This window comes from Molossus molossus, unplaced genomic scaffold (genome assembly GCF_014108415.1).
Source record: "Molossus molossus isolate mMolMol1 unplaced genomic scaffold, mMolMol1.p scaffold_m16_p_7, whole genome shotgun sequence".
NCBI lineage: Eukaryota > Metazoa > Chordata > Mammalia > Chiroptera > Molossidae > Molossus > Molossus molossus.
The window spans coordinates 28378996-28384995 of NW_023425401.1; positions in this window are offsets into that span (position 1 = coordinate 28378996).

The following is a 6000-nucleotide window of genomic DNA, read 5'->3' on the forward strand; positions in this document are numbered from 1 at the left end:
ACACTGAATAGTGAAATCCTGGATGCTTTCTTATCCTCTCCTCTGGGGGGAAGGTCATCCTCTTCGACCGAGCGCGCAGCTTCGGGAGGGACGAACATGGATCGGTTGAGGGAGGAGGGGACACCCGCCTAGCCAGCCAGATCAGCCGAATCAATTCTGGCGATCAATGGGGTGACAGATGTCACAGCCAGATTGCCCTCACATCCTGGATGCTTTCTTGATAAGATCAAGACTATGACAAAATGTCCACTCTCTCTCACTATTTCTGTTAAAGGCAAATAGCACAAGATATTACACCTTGCTCCTTGAGCTTGGCTAAGAAAATAATTCAGAGCCAAGGAACTAAAATACAAGCAACAGTTTATTTAGAAAGTCACAGAGGTAGAAGTGAGCCCTAGCTGGGCTGCATGGGCTTAGGAACAAGGAGAGGGGGCACTTGGGTGTGTATGTGTGAGAGAGAGAGAGCTTCCTCTCAAGGATTTTAAATGTTTCCTAAGGCAAAGATTTTTGGGGAGGCCTTGGGGGCGGATCTCAGTAGAATATTCATCAGCTTTCCAAGTGTGGACTCAAGTTACATTGCTGTCATTTCTTTCAGGCTGAAGGACTTCCTTGGCTATTTCTTGTAGATAGTTCTACTAGAGTTTTACTACGAAATGTGTAAAGGGTATCAAGTACAGTCAGGACAATCAGTTTAATTATAATTATAGAGTGAATTCATGATTCCTACATTCCCCTAGCTTTGTCATTCAGTTACTCCAGTCATTTAATAATTTTTAATTATATCATAACTTTCAAATTGGAAGCTGACAAAAGACCCAATACAGGCAAGCAAACCCTTATAGATTTTCAAAGAGTGGCTAGAACGCCATCATCTACCCAACAAACATGGGCTTCTGAGATCTCAAGATAGAATCAAGGAAAAAGAGTTTAGAAATAAGGGGATGAAAAAAGAATGAACAGAAAATGTATTTTTCTTTTTTTCAGAAGTCCTGTTGCTAACTCTGAATAAAGTTTATACCTCAGTCAGTCCCTTTCATGTGTTTATAGCAGCTTAATTATTTAAAGACTTTTGAAATTTTTTTTATCTTTATTAATTTTAGAGAGACAGGAAGGAAGAGGGAGGGAGAGAGAGAGAGAGAAACATCTAGGAGAGAAAACATCGATTGGCTGCCTCCTGCATGCCCCCCACGGGGATTGGGCCCACAACCTGGGCATGTGCCCTGACTGGGAACCAAACTAGCGACCTCTTGGTGCATGGGTCAATGCTCAACCACTGAGCCACACTGGCTGGGCAGTTATTTAAAGATTATATGTATATGTCGGTATATATATACATATACATATATATATGTATATGTATATATATATATATATATATATATGTATATGTATATATGTATGTTGGGTTTTGTTTTCACTGTGATGTGCGAAAATTTTTTTCCTATCGTGATGTATCATCTCCAAACAAGGACTTAGAAAATAAATATTCATCCAATCAATTTTTATAGATGTTTAAATATCTAGGAATATTTCCTTTATTTTAAGTGATAAAACTGGCCCAAAATGGTCTCATCAATTGCTTTGTAATATATGCACAGCAGTTGATGAAATTCTTCATTATGTGCAGGCTATCATAATGAATAAGCACATCATATAATCTTTACACAAATTTCTAATGCCAGAAATACAGCAAATCTCTCCAAACAGACCTCTAAAATTAGAATGCAATCCACTATGAAAGCTTCCAAATCCTCAAGTTGCTTTCAAGCATAGTTTTGTGCTGCCAGCAGAGTTGCTGATTTTCAGCTTGCTCTCATAAAATATTTCTTTTTTCCTGTTTCTGATCCTCTACCTTGCTGGGCAGCCTCATGCCAGGCAGGATTCTTTATTCCTAAACTAATTGGCAAAAATCCTCCCGGGATGACGGATTTCCAGCATTTTAACATCTCACACTATGTCTGTGATCTTGCCTGTATAAGGGCTATTGGACATAAGCAACTCAATGTTCAGTTTGTCAAACGGTGTAATTAATGTACAACTACAATTTACTATTATAGTTTTCCTGGATCCCCCTGGTGCTTGCATGTTAACATGAGAGTGAATTTCATTGTTTTCCTGAGTTAATTATTATTATGTTCAGAACACTTAATTTTTATACATTCAAACTAGAATAACCTTCTTTTATTTTCCAAACTGTTCTTGCAGAGATTATGTACTCTCAAAGTCATATTAAATACTAGAGAAAGGCCCTGGCCGGATTGGCTCAGCATTTGGAGCGTCAACCTGTGGTACAAAGAGACCCGGATTCGGTTCCTGCTAAGGGCATGTACCTTGGTTGCAGTTAGTCCCCGAACCTGGTTGGGTTGTGTGGGTGGTAACCACTCGATGTGTTCCTTTCACATGGATGTTTCTCTCTCTCTCTCTTCCTCCCACTGTATCTGAACAAAATATGGAAAAATGTCCTTGGATGAGGATAAAAAAAAAAGGAGGGAATTGCAAAATGGTGGCAGAGTGAATGTAAGCTACACAGACCGTCTCCCAGGACCAAACTGGAATTACAACAAAAATAAAGACAAATTGATAAAAAAGCAACAGAAAAGCAGCTTGCGAGGACAATATAACCAGGGACACAGACTCCATCCTGGTAGGATTGCAGAGGCACGAGGGGGAGGCTGGAAGCCCATGGTCGGCAGCAGCCTTAGCTGTAAGGAGTGGCCTTAGCTGTGAACAGTGCCCTCGGGTTGAACTCCCAGGCGGCTCCACAGTGAAGAGCCAGGACAGACGCTAAAATAGCCACAGCCACTCACCTTGGGTTCCAGCAGAAGGAGGGCAGACTGGACTGGAACTGGGTGGGGACAATCGGGATTTGGAGGGTGCAAAGAGCTATTGCTGAGTTGCAGCTACACAGGATGGTGGCCATCTTACTCCTTCCCAAGGCTCTGGGGAGAGGCAGTGGCTCCTCCCTTGGAGATGCAACCCCACCCAGGTGGGCCATTGAAATGCGAATTGAGGCTCATTAACAACCAGCATCTGACTCACCCTTGAGAAGTCCCCTTATGCTGAACACCTGAGGGAGTTTTTCATTCAACTGAGAAGCCAAGGCTCTTCAAGTAACCACTAATGATAGCCTCCAGGCAAAAAGCTGAAGCATAACTGTACCATTCCTGGGCTAGCAACTCTAACCAGGAAAGTAAGACTTGACAGTGGTGTTTAACATGGGTCCTCCCTGGCTCATCCAAACCCAGGAGAGGGAGCCACAAACAGTAGAATACCAACACCAACAGGGAAAATTTGGCAGGCTTCAAATCCCACTGTAATAGCCAGAATGGTGAAACACAGAAACAAAAGCCAAATGAAAGAACAAGAGACCTCTACTGAAGATGAGATAAATGTGGAGCAGTTAAGCAAATTAACAGAGCTAAAATTGAGAGCCATGATCTTGAGGAAGCTCAACAGCATGAGCAAAGACAAAGAAATGTGGAAAATCCACCAGTTGGAAATTAAAAACCACCAAAAAAAATCAAGAATGACATATCAGAAATAAAGAACACATTGGAATGTCTAAACAGCAGAGTAGAGGAAGTAGAGGAACGGATCAGTGAATTAGAAGACAGGGTAGAAAAAAAAATTAACCAATCAGAAAACCAAAAGAAAAAAAAACTATTAAAAAACATGAAGGCAGCTTAAGAGAACTGTGGGGCAACTGGAAACATAATCATATTCTCATCATGGCAGTCCCCGAAGAAGAAGAAAATGAGCAAGGGTTAGAGAATATATTTGAAGACATAGTGACAGAAAACTTCCCTAATTTGGTGAAAAAAGAAGGCATTCAAGTTCAAGAAGCACAGAGAGCCCCAAGTAAGTAGAACCCAAACAGGCCCACACATAGTAATTAAATATAATTACACATAATAATTAAAATGCCAAATATTAAAGATAAAGAGAGAATACTAAAGGCAGCAAGAGATAAGCAACAGGTTACCTACAAAGGAACCCCCATAAGGCTCTCAGCTAACTTCTCACAAGAAACACTACAGGCCAGTAGGGAATGGCATGAGGCAATCAAGGTCAGGAAAAATAAGAATCTGAATCCAAGACTACTCTACCCAACAAGCTATCATTCAAAATAGAAGGTCAAATAAAGAGCTTCCCAGACCAAAAAAAAAAAAAGGCTAAGGGAATACATTAGCACCCAAACAGAACTGTAAGAAATGTTAAAAAGACTGCTGAAATTAGAATAGGAAGAAAAATATAACCAAATAAACAAAAAGGGCAATAATTAAGTACATATCAATAATCACCTTAAATGTAAATGGATTCAATGTTCTGATAAAAAGACACAGAGTAGCTGATTGGATAAGAAACCATGACTCATCTATATGTGGTTTACTAGAGACCCACCTCACAACAAAAGCCTCACATAGGTTGAAGGTGAAGGGATGGAAAAAAGTCTTGCAAGCAAACAGAAAGGAAAAAAAAGCTGGGGTAGCAATACTCATAACTGATAAAATAGACTTCAAAATGAAGGCCAGAACTAGAGACAAAGAAGGCCACTACATAATATTGAAAGGATCAATCCAACAGGAAGATATAACCTTGATAAACATATATGCACCCAATATAGAAGCACCAAAATATATTAAAAATCTTCTGGAGGACTTCAAAGGAGAAATTGACAGCAATACAATCATAGCAGGGGAATTCAACACCCCGCTGACATCACTGGATACATCCTCTAGACAACAATTAGCAAGGAAACAGAGACTCTAAGTGAAGCCCTAGGCCAAATGGATTTAATAGATATCTACAGAGAATAACACCCCAAACCTACAGAATTCACATCCTTCTCAAGTGCACAGGGGACATTCTCAAAGATAGACCACATGTTAGGGCACAAACTAAGTCTCTACAAGTTCAAGAAGACTGAAATCATATCAAGCATCATGTCAGATCACAATGGCATGAAACTAGAAATCAATTGCAAGAAGAACATACAAAGTCATTTGAACACATGGAAGCTAAATAGCATGTTATTAAACAATGAATGGGTTTACTAGAGGAGATCAAGGAAGAAATCAAAAACTTAATGGAAACCAATGAAAATGAACACACAATAACACAAAATCTATGGTATACAGCAAAAGCAGTTCTCAGAGGGAAGTTCATAGCACTACAGGCCTACCTCAAAAAAACAAGAAAAATCTCTAATAGACTATATAACCTCACAACTTAAAGAACTAGAGAGCAAACAAAAAGAAACCTCGAGAGCAAGTAGAAGAAAAGAAATAGTAAAGATCAGAGCAGAAATAAATGACATAGAGACCAAAAAAACTATTCAAAGGATCAATGAAACAAAGAGCTGATTTTTCGAAAAGATAAAGAAGATTAATGGACTCTTAGCTAGACTCACCAAGAATCAAAGAGAGAGAACTCAAATACACAAAATCAGAAATGAAAGAGGAGAAGTAACAACTAACATGACAGAAATACAAAAGATCGTTAACAACTACTATGAACGATTATATCTAAGCAAAATGGACAAATTTCTAGGAACACATAGTCTCCCAAACCTGGACCAGGAAGAGATGGAAATCTTGAACAGATCAATATCAACAGAAGAAATTGAAGATATAATCAAGACTCTCCCAGCAAACAAAAGCCCAGGCCCAGATGGCTTCACGGGGAAGTTTTACCGAACATTCAAAGAAGAACTAACATCCATTCTCCTCAAACTATTTCAAAAAATTCAAGAAGAAGGAAGACTTCAAAACTCATTTTATGAAGCCAGCAGAATTCTAATTCCAAAACCAGAAAAAGACACTAAAAAGAAAGAAAACTACAGGCCAATATCCCTGATGAACATAGACGCCAAAATCCTGAACAAAATACTAGCAAATCGGCTCCAGCAATACACAAAAAAAATTATCCACCATGACCAAGTGGGATTCATCCCAGGAATGTAAGGCTGGTACAATATTTGCAAATTAATAAACGTGATAC